Source organism: Carex rostrata, chromosome 1 (assembly GCF_964058835.1).
Source record: "Carex rostrata chromosome 1, lpCarRost1.2, whole genome shotgun sequence".
Classification (NCBI taxonomy): Eukaryota; Viridiplantae; Streptophyta; class Magnoliopsida; order Poales; family Cyperaceae; genus Carex; species Carex rostrata.
The window spans coordinates 10,707,052-10,731,188 of record NC_135918.1 but is presented as its reverse complement, the minus strand read 5'-3'; the positions used below and the strand labels follow the sequence as shown (position 1 = coordinate 10,731,188).

The 24,137-nt window shown below is 37.0% G+C and overlaps 1 long non-coding RNA gene and 1 pseudogene across 5 annotated transcripts; both read left to right on the top strand.

Annotated features, from left to right (window-relative positions):
• Window positions 1-1,422: 1,422 nt before the first annotated feature.
• LOC144558104 (diphthine--ammonia ligase-like) lies at window positions 1,423-18,807 on the top strand (annotated as a pseudogene). Its single transcript, XR_013512842.1, has 12 exons — window positions 1,423-1,727; window positions 1,869-1,948; window positions 2,114-2,339; window positions 8,115-8,147; window positions 8,509-8,591; window positions 8,882-8,954; window positions 9,036-9,345; window positions 9,572-9,910; window positions 9,966-9,970; window positions 10,386-10,675; window positions 18,113-18,452; window positions 18,544-18,807. The product of XR_013512842.1 is annotated as a diphthine--ammonia ligase-like (transcript).
• Window positions 2,386-6,430, top strand: LOC144558111 (uncharacterized). 4 transcript variants are annotated; one of them, XR_013512845.1, is made up of 4 exons: window positions 2,386-3,059; window positions 3,818-4,032; window positions 4,235-5,687; window positions 6,274-6,430. It is a non-coding gene; the product is annotated as an uncharacterized LOC144558111 (long non-coding RNA). The 4 variants fall into 4 exon arrangements; XR_013512844.1 differs by having other exon boundaries at window positions 2,388-4,032; window positions 4,235-5,364; window positions 5,562-5,687; XR_013512846.1 differs by having other exon boundaries at window positions 2,388-4,032; window positions 4,235-5,310; window positions 5,562-5,687; window positions 6,274-6,429.
• Window positions 18,808-24,137: the final 5,330 nt, after the last annotated feature.

Sequence of the window (24,137 nt, the reverse complement as noted above, 5' to 3'; positions counted from 1 at the left end):
ATAGTCAGGTGGGACCCACCTTCGCTTCCCTGGCAAATACTCCAAACTGGGCCAACTCTGAAAGTATTTTCATGCGTAGTTGTTGCAAGGCAAATCTCTTGCAAAAGGTCAAAACAGCATATTTCCAAGGGAGGCCTTGCAAATACTGAGTATTTGTGACGAATGCAGTTCCAATGGTACATTTGCAAGCGTATCTCCTTGAAAATAGCCTTTTTGGGCTTGTTGCAAGCGTATCTCCTTGCAAAAGGCCATTTTCCTTGTCATGTAAAAAAAATCAGATTCTAGTAGTTATTTAAAACACACTCATTACTCCTACCTAATAATTAATGAATGATAGAATCTTGCAAAAAATATCCGAAACCCAAATAATTTTATTAAATTAATGGACTAGAAAAGTAAAACAATTATTGCATTGCTTTAAATAAGGATGTGACTTCATCCAGGAAGAGAGATGGGTGATACGTTTATTTTATCATACACCAGCAGCTCATTATCTCACTTGAAGACCTTTCAATTTTCAAGTCGCTCTCAACAATGACCTCTCAACTACCCAATTACAGGACCATTTTACTAATTAATTTGTAACAAATTAAGATCATCTTCCATCATTGATTCTCCTATGTATAAATCAGGCCAACCTAACTCGGATCACTTGAAGACCCATTAATGTAATGTTAAATTCTTAAACATTTGTCAATTTGGCTCAACCTACAGAGTAATGTTGTGTAAATAATTTGTGTACAAGACTTTTTTTTTTTCATTTTTCATTTTTCGTTTTCATTTTTGAGAGGAGAATTTCTCTCTTTTCTTTGGCAAAAACTTTTGTAAATATCACTCTTTTTATTAATATCAATCAAGCTGTTGATGGCACTTCGCCGCCAACCATCAAAAAGAAAAAAGTTATTGCTAACTGACCTTTAAAAAAAACACTGACTTGTTTAATGGAGCTTAATTTGAATTCAGTCACCAAATAGTCTTAAAGTCTTTCAATTTAGTGCGTGTATCTGCTGTTATTCTGCCCACTCAAACTTTCTTCTCTTCTTCTTTTTCACAGATCTGATTCAAAAAATCAAAACACCTTCCACGGGCCCGATATGGAATTCAACTAAATTCCTTTCAACAAATTATACACAATCTGTACTCGCTGCCCCTCTGGTAAGAACTTATTTGGACCTGTTGGTGGTTACTTGCTCACTGGCGAAGTTGAAAATGCCAATATATAGCTTATTATCTCTGCTGAATCCCCTTAACAATAGAGAGGTTTCTCTCCATGTTCTACATGATTCTGACCCATTTGTGTTTCCACTTAATATTTTGTGGTATAATACTCCTAGTTTTCAAATTGACGACTATTTGCTTGTCTATGAGAATGAAACATTGTTTCACCATAAACCAGGTGATGACAAGTGGGACATCATGTGTTCCCGTTCGCTCAAGTCAAAACCCTAGTTCTACTTCTCAGAAAACCCAATCGCCCAAGGAAGAGGAAGAGGAAGAAGATGAAGATGAAGGTGGTGGCGCTGGTTAGCGGTGGCAAGGACAGCTGCTTTGCTATGATGCGTTGCATCGATTATGGCCACCAGGTAGCTATCTAATTTTAATCCCTCACTCCTCATTTTAATCCCTCACTTATCTCCTCATTCCTTCCACTTCAAATCGTTGCCCTTGCTAATTTGATACCGCTGGATGACTCAGTCGATGAATTGGATAGCTACATGTATCAGACTGTCAGCTCATTTCTTTTCTCTTATTCTTTTCCACTTCCACTTCCACTTCCTATCTCTATATCATATATCATATATCATTGAATTGAATTGAATTGAATGACTAAAACTGAGGCTTACCATTTTTTTAATAAACCAAACCAGGCAGGACACCAGATAATAGTAAGCTATGCAGAGTGCATGGGTTTACCTCTCTTTCGTACAAGGATTCATGGCTCCACAAGGTACGTCTCTGCTCTCTAATTTCTCAGTTTTAGATGTATATACAGGACAGGACCTGTTTCTTATTTTGCATGGGTATACTTGATATTTTCATATGTTATCATGGCATGCCTATACAAAAATGAAATTACAACTAATATATATTGTTCCTGCTATTTTTTGTACAGAGATCATAGTGTCAATTATAGAATGACTCCAGGAGATGAAGTAGAAGACATGTATACTCTTTTGCATGAAGTCAAGAGGCAGATACCTTCTATAAATGCAGTTTCATCAGGTGCGATTGCTTCTGATTACCAGAGGATGAGAGTAGAGAGTGTTTGCTCCAGGTTAGGCCTTGTTTCTCTCGCTTATCTCTGGAAACAAGACCAAATCACTCTCTTTGAAGAAATGGTATCTCTTTTACTTTCTTTATTTTTCCTTTCCCCCACCCCTTTTATTGAGCACATTTCCTGTCACTACTCCAAATTTGATCTTTTGCAACGACCTATTGCAACTAATAGACTAATTAGTTGCATTAGATTAATTATATTGCTACCAAAATAATTAGTTGCTTAAGAATATATTTATTGCAACAAAATAATACCAATTGCAACAAATAAATTTGGTTGTCCGTCAGAAGATTATTGCAACCAATTTATCTTATTGCAACCACATGGGCTGGTAGCTAAGTCTGTGTACAGATCAAATACTTTGGATCACGTGGTCATATTTTAACTTTCATTGGGGGTAAAGATGCAAAAAGTCCTTTCGTCTTCCTCGTGACTTTGTTCGCCCCCTTCTCCATTCGTACAGCTACTCTCCTCCTGCGGCACCTCCTTCCAGACTATTTCTCTTCCGTCACCTCCCTTCTTCTCCCTCCACTCCACCTCCTTCCCACCGTCCACACCCTCTCCTTCTCCTACTTCTCATTCGCTCATCTCCCAAAACTCTGCTACTCTCCTCCGGCGGCATATTCATCTACGCTATCTCTGGACTCCATTAACGTTAAGGTACTTTCACCTAAAAACTGCATATTCAATTTTTGCAGAACTGGTACCGGCCATAATTTCACAAGACTGATCTAGGAAACTCGAGGCAGAGCTCAATGGCCCTAAATTTCAACAAGGCCTAGTTAAGATCTTATTTTTAGTTTTTTTTTCGCTTTACTTTGTTTCGTTTAGCTCAGCTCATAGACCTTGTCCGTCTGTAGGTATGTAATTTGTTTATTTTATCATTTTTGTTAGTTGTGTTGGATTATTAATAGAAAAATTCTTAGATTAGTAAAAAAAATATTATTAAATACAAAACTAATTTCACCTGTAATTCATGTGCTGAGTAATTTGATTAAAAAAAATTAGTATTGAATAGTACTGTTTTGGATTTTTATTTTATTTTGTAATATGGAAAATCTGGGTGGTTGAAAATTGATGTAGAATCAGAAGATTGTGGCAGTACAACAAGCCTTTGTTGGTTTGATCGGTTTCAATTCATGTCATGCCTTTGTCAATTCATTAAAGTATTTTATTAATAATTGGTTTGGTATTAATTGCGTGCCTTATTTTATTTTATTCTTTTGCATGATTAAAAAATCAAGGAATGAGTGAATAAATATAATTTACTCTGCTTACAAAACTACAAAGCATGTGGCTGCTGTAAAATATTTTTTGCACTTCAGGTCTTTGTATCAATTCCCCACTGAAAAGCCACTGGTTCAAATATAAAGTTAGATGACCACATTTTCACAGCACAGTATAAGCACACAACTGGTTCAAGCTGTACCAGTTAGAACTGGGTTATAAACACAATTAAAGTAGTAATGCATATATTTCTTAATTTATAGCTTGTTCCTTTAGTGATTCACACTGAGCTTTCAATCTTCCTCATTTCAGAAGCGTTATTATGGGGCCCAGCTTGTCAGAATGACACAAAGCATAAAACAACTACAGATGGGTGTTGGATCATAGCCTGAGTTCATTCTCTTATCATCTGAGGACCATGTTGAAGAGGCAATCGATGCAATAAAAGAGGCAATTGACGTAATAAAGGACGGGAAGGTCTTAGTGGTTCCTACTGATACCTTTTATCAATTTGCCTGTGATGCCTGGTTAGTTATTCCCCAGTAAAGAGGGGTTAAAAATTTCATAATTTACTTAAATTGGTTTTTCAAGGATTGAGACTGCCATTAGGCAACTTTTTTGGAAGTCCCAATATGCCCTTTGGTCATTTCTATTAAGCCCCTATGGTGGATCAGATGGTACCCATTTTAGTCTTCCCAGTACTCTAGTAAATAAGATCCCATTTTAAAGTGTCACATTGCAGCTCTGCAGAAGTCCATTGCTGTTAATTGTAGTTATGAAATAAAGGGCCATAAGCTGACAAGTCCACTAGCCATTTGTGTTGCTGATGGGGCGAACATTCCACAATTTGCTACAGCAGACACCTGTCTAATGGGTTATTGGATCAGCTCCTACCCGGACCCATTACTGTTCTCTTAAAACAAGGTTTGCTGAGTTTTGTATTACAAATCTTGATGGTTTCATAATTGGATTATGGTTAACGGTCCATCCTTGTAAGTATGTACAATTTGGGTGACATAAATTAAATAAAAAAAATTATGTACTACTTCCAAAATTGCAACAATACTGGCAGAAATTGGTGCAAGCTAGTGCAAATTCTGATGTTGCATTTTCTGTTTTATACTAATCATATTTTTTTTTCCATTCCAAATATGTAACCCAAGCCTCCCAGTCTGACCACATGAAACATTTAGTTCAAGTTTTAATAGACATATCCATATCTTAGAAATATTGAAATACTTGTTGTTTCACAAATTTAATACAAAATTTAAATTCTTCTTATATTCTGATAAATTTAAAAGGAAATCGATGCCTTCTGTTCTGAGTCAAAGCCTCAACCAATTGATGCAACCTAGGAGATGAACCAATTGAAATGCTCTTTAGGTCAGGTTGGACTGAAACGCAACCCATTTCTGTCTCTAATTGACGACTTCACTTGTTTAGTCCTTGTTGTTATTTGTTTGACTGATTTCAGGAAGTTGGAGAAATCACAGAATCAAGGACTGGAACCTAACCCTGAGTTTTTTCTATAGTTAAATATTTCTATAATGAGTAGAGTTAAATAGTATTTTCTATAGTTAAACAATGCAAAGAGAAGGGGAAACAGTGCAAAGAGAACTGGCATGGAGATATGTAGTCAATTGGGAATAGAAATGGTTCTAATCTCAAACTTCTTTATACCTGATTCGCAAGAATATTTCAAGTGGATACTGTCAGAAGGAAAAAATTTTACCTAACAGACCCTGGAGTTTCTTAATTATTGTCTTCTGGAGACTATTGGAATTATTGCACGTGACAAGAAAGAGGTATGGTGAACCGACTTCCCTCATACCAAATCTGAATATTTGTAGAGATTGCATGTTTGCTTTTCTCATATTTTTTGTCTTTTATTTTCTTTCACCTTCAATCTATAATAGTATTGGATACACACCGGTACAATACTAAGTCTGCCAACATTGCTTTGAATTTTTAGATTTGTCAAAATTTGTGCCACTCAAGTCTCTAATACATTGGTACAGTCATCCATGGTACATAATAATTTAGTTTGATTTGACAGGTTTTGCATCAGCTATATGACAAGGAAGTAATAACTGAGAATGCTATTCTTGAACGCGAATCATAAAAGGCCGAGGCTGATGAGTCTGACAAGGTCTTCATCAAGCAGTCAGAAGCTTTTCTAAAGGTATTCTCTAACCTCAAGTTATGTTATTTTTGGGTCTCTTTGCAACATTTACCCGGTTTATTCCAAATTATAAATGACAGCCATAGCAGGATTCTTTTAGATGTTTACATTGTTGCTAGGAAAAGGTGCATTCGTGTATATTGTAACAATTTAACCCTGTATTTTACCTCTTCTTTCCTCATATCCAAATTTAACTATTATATTCAAAAGAACTGGGATGTGTGATGTAAAAGAAAAAAGAAAGAAAATATGTGATGTAAAAGAAAAAATCAAGGAAATAACTGTAGGAACATGACATAGAACTGTGTTGTGAATGACAGTCTTTAGTGGATTGTATTTAGGTTCAGTTGTTTCATTAGACAAGTTTGTCCTTGTACACTACTAGCGAAGCCTTTTGTAAAGAATATATTTGGGAGATAAAATAAAGTAAGAGTTGTGAATTGTAAGCAAAAGTATCAACTGTTATAGATCAAGTATATACTTACTCATTTGTTAATTATTTTGTTCAACTGTTTCATAGTTGTTAAGTCTACTTAAGTGGAGTTAACTTTTTATGTTTCTTTTTTGTTTTATTTAATGTGTGCAGATTGTCAAGTGTTTAGTTATACTCTCATCAATACCTTCAAGGAATACTTTCAAGGGATCACCTTTACACTTTCTCTTTAAATGACAGCGCGTTTTTTTTTTGTTATTATCGTTGTAAATTTGAATAATATATGTTAATGTATTATGAATTTTTTTTGTATTAATTATTGTCTTCTTTTTATATTATAGTTTATATTATAAATTCAAGAGTATTTATTCAAATGAGAATTAATAAAATGACTAATTACAACAAATATTAAAATTACGCATGCATACCAATACCAAAATTTGAAATTACGTCATTATAAAAATATTTATGGTTGCATTAGGATTATTAAATTACGCCATTATAAAAATATATATGGTTGTATTAGAATTATTAATTGCAACCAAAATTTAGTTGCATTTAATTTACATGTTGCAACTATAGAGTTTTGTTGCGATACATTATAATATTGCTACTATTTTTTTGGTTGCGATAAATGCGCAATAGCAACAATTTATTTGGTTGCAATAGTTTATTGCTACGAATTTAGTGCAACTAAAAGGTGGTTGCAAGAATTGCATGAGTTGCAACCAAGAATTTAGTTGCAATATATTATCTTATTGCTACCATATTTCGGTTGTGATAAATGCGCAATAGCAACCATATATTTGGTTGCCATAGATTATTGCTACGTATTTCATGCAACTAAACTTTGGTTGCAACAACCGCACAAGTTGCAACCAAACATTTTGTTGCGATATACTATCTTATTACTACTATTTTTCGGTTGCAATAATGGTTGCAATAACTGCACAAGTTGCAACTATAGATTTCGTTGCGATATACTATCTTATTGCTACCATTTTTTGGTTGTGATAAATGCGCAATAGCAACCATTTATTTGGTTGCAATAAATTATTGCTACGCATTTTATGCAACTAAAATTTGGTTGCAACAATTGCACAAGTTGCAACCATGGATTTCGTTGCAATATAATTTTATTGCTACCATTGTTTGGTTGCGAATACTAGTTTATCGCTACCATTTTTTGTTGCGATAAATACGCAATAACAACCGTTCATTTGGTTGCAAACTTTATTGCCACGTCAGTATAGCAACCAAATTATGGTTGCAATAAACAATTTTTTATTGCAACCAAAGAGTTGGTTGTAAATCTATTGCTACCAAAACTATTGCAACGACCCGCAACCAATTATTTTGGTTGCAAAATTAGTTTATTGCAACCAAATAATAGCTATTGCAACCAACTTTTTAGTTGCCCGAAGTGAATTTTGGTGTAGTGTGTGTACCACCATAAGCATTAGAATATTACATGTTCTACTGCAAATCATATGAGATGTACTCGGACACCTGCAAAAAGCAGGCATAAACCTAGATGCTCTGCTGTATTTTTTTCATTTATGGAGATAATTTCACGTGTAACCCTGCAAAATCTTAACACATCACATATGGCTGCCTTTAAAGAGGGAAATTGTGCATATCCACAATAACATTGAAGACACCTGCACTATAACAGTTTTATTAAAAGATAACCATTTGCAAAAAAAGGGACTGTTTCGACACACTGCAAAATTTAGACTACCTTTACTTTCTTTATAGATTAATTGGGATAGACTCTGGGGGTACTTTGAAGAATATTTTTGGAGATTGGAAAGGGGGTATATTTATTTAAACATTTTCTAGCAATAAATGAAATATTCTTATTTTGCACAGGTATTCCTGAGCATTTGAGGTAATGTATGATTACCCATGAAAATCCACCTTTATTCCTAGATGTTTTTATGTTTTGATTTAAAGAACTGCAGTATAATTACTCCATTGTTGATAAATTTCAGATAAGAAGGGGTATAGTTGCTGTAACTGTGAAGGTATAGAAACTATCTTTATATTTATTCTTAATTATCTTGGATGTTAGTCGGTGCAGTTCCATAGATAAAATGTATGTGATTTCTATCTTTGGAATTTCAAAACTATTTTTTTTGTTATTGTTAGGCCTGCCAGTGTTATAAGTTGGTTGGGACCAATCAGTACTTATTCCGTATTATAGGTTTAGCCCGGGGTCATCTTGGTTTTATAAGTATCTAGGCATGTTTCATGTGTAATTTAATTTGTAATGATGGGGATGAAATTGAAGAATGATTTTTTTTAAATCCACCTAAAATTCAATAAACTGAGATGTTTGGAGAGGAAAAATAAAATTTTAGCTACAGTTTTATTTGGGTTGAGTAGGTTGCAGCTATTGGATTGAGCCCTTCTGAGCATTTGGGAAGGGAACTAAAAGATCTCAAATCACATCTCCTTAAATTGAACGAGTAAGTTTGTTGATTCACCCTTCCCTCTCTCTCGTCCAACTAATTCGTGCAATCAACTGTAAGAAAGGTCAGTTTAACATGAAAATAATATGCTCAAAGTACACCAGCAACATAAAATGGGGGACTATGATGTTCCTTTTTTTTATATTTTGAATGAAGGTTTCTTTGCTACATACAAGAACAGCTTGTGATGATTTCATAACTAATACATATCTTGGGAGTTGTTGAACTTGCTGATATCTGACTTTATCCTGGCTAATTAGTGTTTTCTGACAACCTTTTTTGTTTAGAAAATATGGAATACATGTGTGCGGTGAAGGAGGAGAATATGAAACATTAACTCTTGATTGTCCTTTGTTTCATGTAAGTTCTCTGGCGCTTCGTCATGATATTGTTACATCAGGATCATTTCAGTGTGTTCATTTTTTTTTTTTTTTTGTAAAGAATGCGAGAATTGTTATAGATAAGTATAAAGGGATACTCAACAACCCCAATTCTACTATTGCATCAGTTGGTGTTCTCCATCCCTTGGCTTTCCATCTCGAACAAAAGAATGCTTCATTGGGTCACACCCCTGCTGTTTATGAAGTGGAGGGAAACCCTACTTCTACCCAGGTGGCAGATTTACATATGTTGGATTCAGAATTTGATTCTGATGAAACTAATAAAGGAGTAGATTTCCGCATCTCTTCTACTGGCAGGAAATTATTCTCTATTGGATGTTGGATTCAGAATTCTTCTAAAACATCAAATGGTACACAAATAAAATTTTCTATTTTCTTCTCCCTCTCGTGTCAGTACCTGAACCAGTGTTATGTACTTATGTTATGAGTGTTGTATAGTAACTTGTTTAATCTCGCTTATCCTCTATTAGATATCAATTAAGCAAAAGGAAACAAAATTATCATCCATCGGTATTCAATCCGGTATAAAAATGGTACATCTTTAAGTCATACCTGCTCTTTCTATCACACTCTTAGGTCTACAGAAAGATCTAGCTGCAGTCCTTAGAGAAATTGAGTTGCGACTTGGTGCTGAAGGCTTTGGCTGGGTCAATGTACTCTACATTCACCTATATATCTCAGACATGAAAAAATTTGCACATGCGAATGAGGTGTACGTTAAGTACATTACTGGCACAAAATGCCATTTCGGGGTTCCTTCAAGAAGCACAATAGAGCTGCCGCTGGTAGAGTGTGGGTCAGGTGGGGCATATGTGGAGGTCTTGGTGGCCAGAGAACCTGAAAGGAAGAAGGTGCTTCATGTGCAGAGTATTTCCTGCTGGGCTCCTAGTTGTATCGGGCCTTACAGTCAAGTGAGTTTGCCAATTTGACATTATTTTTCTTTTGAATTAACTTTTGTGAGTAAGCTCAGCCTTGGTGGCTAATTAATTATCTTATTTTATATCAACTTCCTGAATTGAGGCATACTAGCACAACTTGAGCTTTGATAAGGAGATTAGTTAAGGCAAAATAGGATTTGGTATGATAGCATGTTATTCGCTTCAATTCAATGCATTGCGAATTACCAATTTATGCATACCAATCTGTATAGAACTTACATAAGTATAGGCATTTTTCTTTTATTTAACTGGGTCTCAGTGATTCAGTTTAGCTGGTAAACTCTCCAATATCCCCTCCACCTAAAAATAATGATAAAAAAAATTCTGATGTAGCCAAGTCATGCTAAATAGTGTTGCATGTCTTAATTTAACTTGCACTTGTGTCTTGATAGTAGCACTTTTCAATGTCATTACTAAAACTGAGGTGTTTTCTTCCTTTTCATGCTACACAGTATAAAGGGGTCCTTAATATGGCGGGTCAACTCGGTCTTGACCCGGCAACTGTGGACCTCTGTGCAGGAGGTCCCATGGCTGAACTTGAACAGGCCTTACAAAACAGCAATGCCGTAGCTACCTCTTTTAATGCCTCCGTTATGACCTCCACTTTCCTTTTTGTCATTTACTGCTCTGCCCGTTTGACATCTAGTAAAAAAACCCAAGTTCAGGAGCAACTCAGGAGCTCTTTCGACTCCTCTGATGGGCCCACTTTTCTTTATGTCATTGCTTCTGATCTCCCCAAAGGGTAATAATGTTTCCAATACCTTAATCATTCTTCTTTAATTCTTTGTTTCGGAGTTTCTATAGTTCTCTCTCTCTATTTTTTTTAAAGAACCTAATGCAACTTATTGAATTTTATTTTTTGAAAGTGGTTCAAACTACCAGTTTTAGCGAAACTAAAAAGTCCATAAAAAACACTAAGAAGTTCTACACTATCCTACTTGACTGGTACCACATCCTGGTACCTAGGTCAAAAGAGCTTCAAATGCCACAACTACTGTTCAATCCTGAATTCATCTCAATTAATTTTGCAAGCATTGCCAGATATATCATCAAAAGAAATATATTTTTTGAGGGTAGGGTGGCAACTTGCCATCCTACATTTTGATTAATAAGAAAGTTTTTTACAGAAGCCCAAGTGGACTTACAGTAACAGCAACATATACATTATTTATATATCTCTCTAATGCTCCTACCGTGCAGAATTTAAGAAATAAGTTAATACAAATCAGCAGTGACTCGCCCACTGTTGAATCTCCATAGCCTCCTCGTTACAAAGTATGTGGATGGACTTTGATTTTTCATTGAAGATTCTATTGTTCCTCTCTTTCCAGATTGTCCATAGCCCTGCTGCCCATGCTATTTCCCACGTTCGTACACCCCGTATCTTTGTTATGATTTGCCTAAACTTCCACAGTTGGATGTGGTTGCTTATGTGTGTTGTAGGCATCGTGCCACCTAGTCTGTTTATAAGAGAGATCCAGAATTCCATCGTAAATGAACATGACCAGAACATGTGAACATCCGTCCCACATAGTGCACATCCATCTGGCACCTGACAACCTCTTCTCCTCAAAACCGCCCTCGTATGTAACCTATTTTGTAACAATATCCAAACAAAGAATCGCACCTTTGGTGGAGCCCTTAATTTCCACAGTTTTTGTGGTGTCTCCAATTAACCACGTTTCTGTGAATCATTTTATAGGCTGATGAGGTGGAGAAGAGCCCATTCTCCTCCCATCTCCATCTCAGCTGTACCCCGTTCTGCTGTGTAACTGTGGATGCCTCATAGAACAGTTTTAAACTCTTAAGGTCTTTGAGGAAGAAAGACTGACCTTGAGAGTTTCCCACACTATCTATGTCCTTTATCTCGTATAGTAATCTGAGAGTTTGAGCCCAATTGCTTAGTGGTCTGTACTGTATGATCCAGATCCACTTCGTCAACAGTGCAACATTTTGTGTCTGCAGTCGGATAATCCCCAATCCTCCTTCCTCCCTCAGAGCGCATGTCATTTCCCAATTTACTAGACAGTTGATTGGTTTGCACGGCAGGTGCCCCTTCCATAGGAAGTTCCTTCTAATCCTATCTATGTGATTAAACACCCATTTTGGAATTTTGATAGCCTGCATGTAGTGTATTGGGATTGCCGATAGTACAGATTTGACTAGGATTAGTCTGCCTCCGAATGACAGCATTGCCGACTTCCAGCTTGCCACTCTTCTCTCCACCGCTGAAATTAGTGGCAGGTAGTCTGCCTTTCTTAGTTTCCTTGTTGATAACGGTAATCCTAGATATGTGATCGGTAGGTCTGACCGGGGGCATCCCAGGATTGTTTCAATGACTCCAATTAGGTCCGGTCGGATAGCCACCGGGACAAAAGAGCTCTTGGCCCTGTTTATTTTGAGACCCGTTAACTGAGCATATATAGCAAGGATTAGGGATATTACCTTTAGCGTCTAAGGGTGTGCCTCTGTTATGATCACTGTATCATCCGCGTACTGAATTGGCTGCGGTGGAATGAATATCGGTGGATGCATGGATCTGATGTTATTTTTAATTAGCCAATTTAACGAGTCCGCCACTATTATAAACAACATCAGAGATAGCGGGTCTCCCTGTTTGAGTCCCCTCTTATGCCAAAAGTATTCCGTTAGATTTCCGTTGATCCTGATTGTTGATACCGATGATTTCAGTATATTAAGCAATGATGCGATCCATTTAGGTGGCAAACCCCTCTCAATCAATAGGTTTGTCATGAAGCACCAGTTTACCATATCAAATGCCTTCTCAAAATCCACCTTGTAAAGTACGGACAGTATTTTTCTTTTACTGCTTGAGCATAGAAACTCTCTTGCCACCAGGAAGGACTCCATGATTGATCTACCCTTGATGAATGCCGTCTGCCTATTTGACACTAGTATAGGTAACACCTCCTGCAGCCTATTTGCCATGATCTTTGTTATTATCTTGACCGATGTGTTGATCACACTTATCGGTGAAATTGCCACTTTGTTAATGTAATGTAGATCTCCAGCCCCTAAATGCACTGATTTAATTACCTCCATGAACTGGTTACCAATTGTATCCCAGAAGTGTTGATAGAATTCAATGGGAAATTCGTCCGGGCCACTCGCTTTGTTTTTAGGCAATTGCATTACTGCCTGTTTCACTTCCGCTGGGGAGATCTCGTTATCCAAGAATGCAAGCTGGGCCTGCAAGTTCGAGCCTACCTTTCCCGTTAGATCAAAGGGTAATGTATTTGTTGTACTCTCACCTAGTAATCGTTTGTAGTGGTTTAGTATCTCCTGTTCCAGATTATTCGGAAGAATATCTGAACCATCATCCCTCTTGAGGTCATGTATTGTGTTTATGTTTTTCCTTGCGTTTGCCGATGCATGAAAAAATTTAGTGTTTTTATCACCCAGCTTCAACCACCTACATCCCGATCTCTGCTTCCATTTCGCTTCAATTACCATTGCCAGTCGGAATATGTGTTCCCTTAGATGAATTCTGAGTTGGAACTCGAGTTGATTTAGGTTTCTTTTTTCCTCTACTCTATCAAGCTGCTGAACCACCCATTTTGATCTTGCAAGATATGTTTCTTTTTTCGCAAAGGCCTCATTTGCCCATTGTTTGAGTCTTTTTGCCACCGTCTGGATTTTATTCGCAAATAATTTGATCGGATTTCCATAGTTGTTCCCCTCCTGCCATGCCGCTGATACCACCTGCCTAACTCCTTCATGTCGCAGCCAATATACCTCAAATTTGAATTGCCTCTTTTTGTTGTTTGAATGCGGTTTGATCTTAAACAACATCGGCACATGGTCGGATGCTGCTGCCGCTAGATCAGTGAGCGTGTGTGTGACTCCCATGGAGTTCCATGCATCTGAGATGAGAATCCTATCAAGCTCCGTAAAGGTTGGGTTTGGTCTCTTACTCGACCAAGTGTATCTGCGCCCTGTGAGTGGTACATCAAATAAATTCAAATCGAAGATGAACCTGTTGAAATCTATAATTCTATTCATGTCTATGTTAGTCCTTGTTGTTTCTGCGAGTGATCTAATGATATTAAAATCCCCCATTATGACCAAGGATATGTATTTAAATTTCTCGTTGTTCTAAGCTCATTTAAAAATAAAATTTTCTAGCTATTTGACTGAGGTCCATATACTCCCGTTAACATGAATGTTAAATTATCTCTTTTTAAAATCACTGTTATGCTATAAGAATTAGTTGTTGTGAGCATTGTCTGGTAGTCATTGCTCCACATGAGCAACACTCCTCCTTTGCTTCCAACTGAATCCAAAGCTGCATAGTTTCTCAATCTTACAGGGCAAATTTGACTAACACGCAAATTAGAGTTTGAACTCCATTTAGTCTCTTGAAAGCATAATATATCACATTGAGAGTCTATTACTACATTTTTAATTACCGCGCATTTATTTGCATCACCCAATCCTCTAACATTCCAACACAAGAAATTAGAATTAAAATTCATTAATTAACTAATACACATAGCTCTTACACAAAAAGCATCAAAATTACAGTGCATGAACCTAGTGCCAAATTAAACATAGCACCTAAATTAAAAATAAGTACGAACCTAGTGCCATATAAGCACCAGGCACCTAATTTAAACATAGCACCTAAATTAAAAGCAAATTTGTCCTGTGGCATATTGCCAGGAAGCACATAGGTAGATAAAAACAGGAAGTAAATACGCCTCTGCACAGGCATAAGCACACACAAGAAAAATAGAGATAAAGGTAAGTTATAGTTCTTAATCATTAAAACAAAATTTGCACTGTCTCTAATGCATAGCTATGCAGCACCGTAGCGCTCAGTCGGAGAGATACTCCTCCGGCTCCTCCTCGTCGGGTTCTTCCTCGGGCTCTTCTTCAAGAATGGTTTCATCCAGCTCTTCATCGTCTGTGAAATCATCCTCCTCTGGGTTATACTCCAATGATTTGAGTATTGATTCTTCCGTGTCCAGCCCCTCTGATATGGCCGCTTGTAGGTCAAGGTTCGATGCCGCCACTTTAGGAGGGATGAGTCTGTCACCTAAGTGTGTGCCACAGTACTCATTAACCTCCTTAATCAAGCCCTCTTGCAGTGGCTCTGATTCTAGTCGGTCTTCCTGAAGCGCTTCATTGATTTGTGCAACCATTTCCGGGATCGCCGCTTGCTTACCTTTATCTGCCGCACCTGCCGACTTTCTTGATTTTTTGGGGGAATGAGTCTTCCTCTTTGAAGTCCTTTCAGAGATGCGACGGCTTCTCCTCGGGGTTGGTGCTTCCCCTTTCAGAATCTTTCTTACCCTGCCACAACTCCCACCAGAGTCCTCATCGGTTGAGTTGTATTCATTGGTGTCCGATAGTTGCGTATCCTTAGTCCCTTCAGTGTTATCTTCATGAAATTCCATTTCATCATCCCCCAAATCAGAGTCAGAGTTCTCCATGGCATATGGCTGTTCCGTGCCATCATTTTTCTCTTTAATTAGCGTATCTGCATCCGGTTCAGTGGCTGATCGAATCAGTTTTGCCCTGTAGGTCTCTTGCTTTGCCTCAGTGTAAAGCCACGGGTGGGATAGAGGGGTGGGCGGTAGTGGGAGATAAGGCTGAGAGCAGCGGCGGTGGGGACCTAGGTTTGCAGCAAAGTTTGCAGCAGCAAAGTTTGCAACAATATCTGGGTGTACATCCTCTAGTAGTGGGACCCCACCCGTCAATTCCATCGGATAGAGGCGTGCTGTAATGGGGCCTGCACTGTGATCCTGGGCTGGGCGCATTGGTGTAGTCGGGCTGTCCGTGTAAGATAACGGTTTGGGAGAGATGGAAGAGGTTGGGTCTTTGTTTAGTTTGAGTGGGCTTTATTAATATTTGGGCCTTCTAATATTGCTTTGAGGATTTGGGCCCCTGCCGAATTAACTTGGTCCGGACTAATCTGATTTGAGAAATGGTTTCGATTTACCTGATTACGTGGGACCCCCTTTGAATTATCCAGTACTGTATCAGCCATTTGAACAGTGCCTTGGGGAATGTTTGTTTCCTCCGCGTGTTGTACTACAGCAGAGCCCTCATAAATGCTGTTGTGACCTTGTCCTTCATTATTATCCCCTCCAGTTTTGTTTACACTGTTCATCTCGAGTTCTTTTGATTCATCACCTTGCCCCATTACTGTATGAAGGTTTATGGTCGTAGAGCTTGAAACCATCATTCCCAGTCGCTCAGCAAACAGTGGGCTACCTTTGAGAATCACCTCAATCTTATTTTTTTCTGCTCCTTTCATGGTTGGCCAGATGGAAAACAGAGTGTCAAAGTCAACCGTTAGAGAGTCACCATGTTGGATTTGCATTGCCATCGGCTGTACCTCTGAAAGACCTGCAAAGTTGTTCTTGACTTGCTCGAAGAACTCAGCTGGTGGAGTAGTGTCTAGGGGCGCCGAGTTTGGGATTGGTTCTTCTATCCAAGCATAAACGTTTACCTTGACTATGCGCATTATACCTCTTACCCATACCCCCGTATTTTCCGGGACTAAGTCCAGCTTAGGGACAGCTACTACAGCACGCATTCTTTCTAAGGATGCTCTATTATTCATGTGCGCATGTTCTAGAACTATCCCGAATGATCCCGCCGCGTGTAGTAGGTGTTCTACCGTCCATGAGCAAGGCGACATGCCTTCTAACTCCACCCATACCTTCAATTTCATCTGCATGGGGGTCCCGTTGACTGAGGCACTCCACGGGAATGGTACATATCCTGTTTCTCTAAGGTAGGCAGAGTGTGCATTGAGAAAAGCTTCTCTATCTATGCCCGGCGGCAGGACAAGGAGATATTGGCTGCTGTTTGTTTTGGTGATAGGGAAAGGGTATGGAGTCGCACAAGTTGCCATTAGGATAGACTGCAAAATGTGGAGGTTGTGGTGTTGACATAGACGAGCGTCAATGACAATAGCTCTAAGCATCTCACAAGCGTCGTGTTGCATTTTGTTTGTCTCCGGAATGAAAACCATTGCCATGTTTGGCCTATTTTTGGGCATATCCGCATCTCCCATATTGCCACGTGGCATCAGTGGGTCAAACGGCTGCAATTTAGCCGATGGGGTATATGTGCAATTTCTTGCCGCATGGCCGGTATTCCAGCACCTCGCACATACTCGGTCACCTTTGGTGCAGTCATTTTGGTCGTGGCCGATAGAGAGACAATTATAGCATCTTCCTTGCCAACGCGGGTGTGTTGGATTCGGAGGTAATGGTAATGGTTCCTGCTGGTCAATGGTTGTTTCTTCGGTAGGTGGCGTGTTTGACGGAGCAGAGAAGGTCCATGGGTTGGTGTCTAGGTAGCTCTTCCATATAGGTTGTGGGAATCGAAACGGGTTTTGTATGAGATGGATGTTATTTGGAGGGGTTGTGACATTTGAGTATGACCTTGGAGGAGTGGGAGTGGAGTCTGAAGTGGTGTTGAGTTTAGAAACAGGGACATAGGTTTGTTTTTTCTTAGGCATGGTTGCGTGAGGATTGAAGGTGTTGGAGGTTTGTGTTAGGTCAGTTTGAAGAAGAGATAAAATGGGAGATACGAAAGTAGAGTTCTTGTTTGGATGAGGGATAGATGGGTATGGTAGAAGGGTGCTTAGATGACTACTGGTACGTTGGGGTTGGTACAAGACGTTGGCACGGTCATTTCAATAGGTACGATGTGTTCGGCGTTGGTACAATTTATTACCGTTTCTTGTAGGATTGTCATTAAATGAGTTGCACTTACCTGAGAATTTGCTCTGAAATCTTCCCGTAGCAGTACGTAGTTGAACGTTTTTCAAGGCGCACTAGCTTTCTCCAGCCATCTCCAGTTGGAATTTCCTTGAATCGCCTTCCCATCACCTTAGGTTGGAGCTCTCCGTACAAGGAGAGAGAAAAATACGAGCTATTTCCGATTTCAGAATTATTCCATCAAAAGAAATATAACATTACCACCTATGCTCAAAGCATAATTACTCAATAACATTGTTTCCTTTAGGCTCCTCCTGCACTTGTTGAAATTATGAAAGCAACATAGTTTTATGATTTGGCGTACATCAAGGTATGCCAAAAGAAAAGAGAAGTACGTACCACATGCACACCTGTTTGGTTGCACCTCGGTTTTATTGGAAGTTGTAAGTTGTAACCAATTGGGTTTGCTTTTGTTGCAGGGCAAGTGTAGAAGTAAAGCCTGTTGTTTACACACCAGAAATTGAAGAAGAAGATGAGGAACTGAAGATGGGCAAGTTGAGAACACAATTAGAGAAAATATCTGGCAAATTACAATTGGATGAGACGTGTTATCAATTTCGCAACATCAATGGAAAGCTTCTTTCAGCTATTGTTTCTATCACCAATACTGAGGCATCAAAGATATGCTCACAACAAGATGGCAGTGTGATTCAATTCCAATGCGGATCTAAGAAGGATATGAAGACAATTGCAACATTCTGTGCCTCCTTTGTTGCTAAGATCTTATGCGAGAATGGTTTCTCGTGGGATGATTTGGTGGTGAGTCTCAGTTGCTAAGATCCTTTATATATGGAACTTAAAAAGTTCAGTTTGTTTGATTACTGATATATTTTTTTGTTCTGTTATGCAGATTTTGAGGTTCTATTATCCAACAAGGCTTTTGTTAAGTGGAGATGTCATGGATTGTGTGTTCTCAGAATCCTTTTTAGATAAAAGCATGAAATTAGGGGAGGAAGCTTTGTTTAGCCGGGTACCAGTGATAGGGTCAGGTCAATCGTCATCGGCTGATGACTTGATCACATGTGAATTATTGGCATCTCAATTGTGATGCCAATGTACTCGTCGTCAATTCATATGATAAAATCATTTTTAGGGAGGATGATGACCTCAAAGCCTTAATCAATATTTTTGTGTTATTTTGTGAAATGCCCTTTAGATCTGGATAATAAGCAAAACATCCGAGTAGTCTAAAAAATAGAGCTACTAGAAATGGGTTGATCGACCTAAGTTACCAAGTTTATAATAACATAGTGACCCAATCAAATTGGAGTTCATTAGAGGCATCAAGGAGATCCCAGCTCCATTCGGTTTTAAAGTTATTACTGTGCAACAAAGAACAAGTGAACAACTATGAATTCCCTTGACATTAATGCCAATGATACTGTGTCATATTTGTTTTAATTATTTTTAATTATTCTCAGATTAATTTTTTTTTTTTAACATTAATGTCGATGGTTATTAATTATGTCGTATTTGCTTTATCTATGTTTGTTCTGAAATCTCAATTAAAAATATAACAGCGATCGTGCAAAAGGTTTCATATTATCTAGAGTTTAAGAATTTTTATTATTACAAATTCTAGAGCTCCAGCTGGCACAAATCATGCCTTTATTTTGGTGCCGGCATGACTGGAGCATAATTTTACAAAATTCTGAAAAAACAGTAAAAAAATTTCAAAAAATGTAAAATTTGGTCTCCAAGTACATTTTAATATAAAGAGCACGTTGGAAGATTCGAATCGGCTATTCGAACTTTAAAAATGAAAATATGAGAGGAGGGTGCATTTTAACCCTCTCTCTCTCTCTCTCTCTCTCTCTCTCTCTCTATATATATATATATATAGTAGAACTAGGGTGCTCTTAAGCTCACCAAAGTTTTGGTGAGCTTAACTCCAAAACTTATCAAATCGATTTCAAATGACGAATCCGAACCGTTGAAACCCGCCTACCTTACGTGTGATGCATCTACATGTGAAATTTTTAAGCATTCGAATTAATTTAGTATAAAGTCAAGCGGTCAAAATTAGAAGGTTAATAGACCGCTTGACTTTATACTAAATTAATTCGAATGTTTAAAAATTTCACATGTAGATGCATCACACGTAAGGTAGGCGGGTTTCAACGGTTCGGATTCGTCATTTGAAATCGATTTGATGAGTTTTAGAGTTAAGCTCACCAAAATTTTGGTGAGCTTAAGAGCACCCTAGTTTTACTCATATATATATATATATATATATATGGAATATGCTAGCATGCTATGCATAGCATAGAACCCCTCCATGCAACGGCTTGGATTTCGAGTTTTCAAAATCCTAATGGTCGATCCGAACCGTTCATCTTGTTCTCCATATTAATGTGTTTTGTAACGCCACGTAATTTAAAGAATGAACATTAAAATAAAGCTAAGCTTCTAAATCAATATAATTATTTATATAAAAACAAAATAAAAGAAATATTAATAAAGTTGCTATTTTTGTTTCTCTAAAGCACGAATATTTGATCTCATATTTTTATTTATCTATTATGATTGCAGATCAAACTTAATATTTCATAATGATTGAATATTACTTCGTTGTTAATTTTGTCTCATTAAACTTTACACTTAGTAAAATTCAGATTAATTATTTGACAAAATGAAAATATATCTAATTTTTTAATTTGAGACGGAAACTTCTGGGCCTTCCTTAATTCTCCTCTAAATAAACTTTCTCCAATAATGTCAAAAGATTCTTTCCAAAATATAATGTAATATATTGCGTCACGTCGATTATTTTTATTTTTACTTTTATTTATTAATATAATTCTAGGAACAAATAGTATTTATACTTTGTATAGGTATATATGATTAAGCATATATAAGAGAAATGCTATGGAAAGTAATAAATATTTATTAAGAAATTACTAACATATAGAGATCAACAAATTTTACGTCATATGATTTTACAAATTCTAAGACATCATATTCGAATATTGTATCTAAGTAGAATAATTATGCGCCAAAATATTCTGAAAGATTAATAATAACGGATGACTGGGAGTATTTTCCTCATAACTTTCTCATATTAACTAAATATATATAGAAATCAATTAAGAGACCTATGATTCTTTATATTTTGAGTTTTTCCATATTAGACGTATTCATTGATATGTGTATAAAAGACATGTCATTAATTCTGCTCCCAATTGCATATACAGTTATATATTCAAACTTGTTATATATGTTTCAATTTATTTTTCTATATCCTCCTTTCCATAAAATTTGATATTATTTCCTCTTTTATTTTCCCGCCTACGTGACCTTGCCCCTTTCCTTCGCCAGCTAGCACCAAGCCCCCTCTACCCCCTCTATGAAAAGCCCTTCCATATTCTAGTCTTGCACATTTGTAAGTTATAACCCTAGCTAGCAGCCCTCAGCCATCCACTTCTCTCTACATCCTTCCTCTAGAACCATGGCCACCGAGACACACAAGGAGCCGACAAAAGAGCCGCTGCCGCTACATACCGTGCGCTGCTTTCCCTTCCCTCGCCTTGCACCACCAGCCACCGCCAGGGTAGACGACCACCCAGCAACCACTGCGGCCTATGCGCCGCCCCCTTATCTTTTCTCACATGTGCCTTGCTTCCAAGGTAACCCTAAATCAGAAATAATTATTGAACCAGTGTATGATAATAAATTAAGTCTATAACTAGTATACGTATGATGATTTTTCATTTCACTATTTTAAATCTACTAAACGTACCTTCTCATACTATTTTCCTTAATATCATTATATTTTTAAAATCATGTCATAAATATGTTTAGTTTGTTCAAACGTTTATAAATATCTCTCTCTCATCTATTTTGTCTTTAAACTTATAGTCTCTTTAATTCACTTCATATACTTGTTGAGATAACTATATTAATTTTTACAAAATATTTAATTATATTGAACAATGATGATAAATAAAATCGCAACCACTAAATAGCTATATTTTAAAGGACTTAGTAAAATAAAGTTATAATGTATTATATAATATTCCTTTCTGCCTGCAACCAACCTTTAATTTTATTTTCGGTTCTTGAAAATTACAATCTATATGTCTTCAAGTCTAATTTTTTCACCTTTTTACTTTTTATATATTCTTAAACGAGTTTTCATGTAAGTTATAAATGACTAAAGAATATTAAGTATTAATGATAAGTGCTGTCAAACAATGTTAATTAGAGTCATGTTTACGTAATCTAGGTTTGAATTCCGAAGTGTTAGAAGAGTGGAGGAACGAATAGAAATCTACTACAATAACAGGTGCGGGTTTCCTAGACTTTATAAAAATATTTTACTTTCCTATTGTCATTCAATTGTTTATTATTATCACATTAGTTGGATTTATGCATGTTGTTTTCGAACCATCCGTATGACTTAAGAAGTACACAAATGAATTGCATGAAACGATAGGATTCATATGTTAACCGATGAACTTGCATGATAGGATGTGTTGAGCATGGCATGGATTGTATGATTGAATGAATATATGTGAAATGAACGGAAAATTAAAGTGAACAGGGGCCGATATGCTTGCATATCGGGATGTATACATTGAGTCTAGTGTTCAACTGGACCCCTCGTTAACGTGACTGTAGGCGAAAGCGGTCCTGTCACGGGTCAAGATCTAGCGTCTGGCGGGAGTTCCGCGGTTAGTGAGACAGCCTCCCGCTGTTGGTTGGACTTCCCAGCGGGTTGGCGACCTTTCCAATGTTGGTTGGACTTCCCATTGGTCTGGCAAGTAAATGGTTAATTGCGAAAAGTGAAAAGATTATGAAAGTAAACGTAATAGCAATAGATGCATTGCATTAGGAAACACATATGCATTTTATTTCTTATCATATTTGTGAATATAAGTAAAGGTTTTATAAGCTCTGGGCTGGAACTAAATCCCGCACTGAGAGAAGGTTCGATCTCTCACCCGTTCCACTTTTATGTGGGTTCCAGGTAATGAAGAGGAAGGATTCGAGCAATGACAAGAGTGAGACTAAGGGGAAGACATATTTTTGATAGATTGCCACTTGTTTAGTTTTTGTTTCCATAATTCTATATTGATACATTGAGCAGGCATGGCAGTGTCTATGTTACTAGTCATGTCTGCCATGATCATTTGTTTAACTCTTTTGTTTATGAAATAAAATGTGGCTTTATTATGTTGTTATTGATAATGTATGTGATGTGCACACGCCTTACGTAGAAACACGTGGCGGGTTGTCTCGGGGTGTGACATGTTTGGAGACCAAATTTTACATTTTTTGGAATTTGTTTACTATTTCCTTAGATTTATTGAAAATCGCTGTTTTCAGCAAATCTGGACCATAAAAAAACAGCGATTTTCAATAAATCTAAAGAAATAGTAAAAAATTTCCAAAAAATGTAAAATTTGGTCTCCAAACACATTAATATGGAGAACAAGATGAACGGTTCGGATCGACCATTAGAATTTTGAAAACTCAAAATCCGAGCCGTTGCATGGAGGGGTTCTATGCTATGCATAGCATGCTAGCATATTCCTATATATATATATATATAGAGAGAGAGAGAGAGAGATAGGCTATGGTGCATTGCAATACATCGAGGGGTTTGTGCATTGGACCATAAATCTAAAATTCAAAATCCAAATGGCCGATCCAAACCGTTCATCTTGTTCTCCATATTAATATGTGCTTGGAGACCAAATTTTACATTTTTATGAATTTTTATACTATTTATTAATTATTTTACAAAATTGTTGATCCAACAGTGGCTGCTGATTTTACTGTTTTGTTAAGCCACCGTTCGATCACCAATTTTGTAAAATACTTAATAAATAGTAAAAAAATTCACAAAAATGTAAAATTTGGTCTCCAAGCACATATTAATATGGAGAACAAGACGAACGGTTTGGATCGGTCATTTGGATTTTGAATTTTAGATTTATGGTCCAATGCACAAACCCCTCCATGCATTGCAATACACCATAGCTCATCTCTCTCTCTCTCTCTATATATATATATCTATATATATATATCTATATATATATATATATATATATATATATATATATCATAGATTTAAAGATCCAACTGTTGATGGGAAGTGGAAATCAATTCTCATTGCCAAAGATAATCTCAATGGTTTAGATTCTAATAGTTTTTCATCTTTTTGGTCTAGTATTTTAGATCTTACTCAAATATTTGATATGGGTATTAGTCGGGTTGTAGGCGATGGTTCCAATACTTCTTTTTGGTTCTATAGATGGCATGGCAATGACAGTTGTGCTTTATATTGTTGTTTCCCTAATCTTTGTAGAATTATTTCTAACCCTAATATCATTATAGCAGATGTGTTCACTAATTTCCCCTCCTCATTTCAATTTAATAGATAATTAACTGATATTATATTTTCTGAATGGTTACAACTTTTAGGGCTTTTCTCTTCTT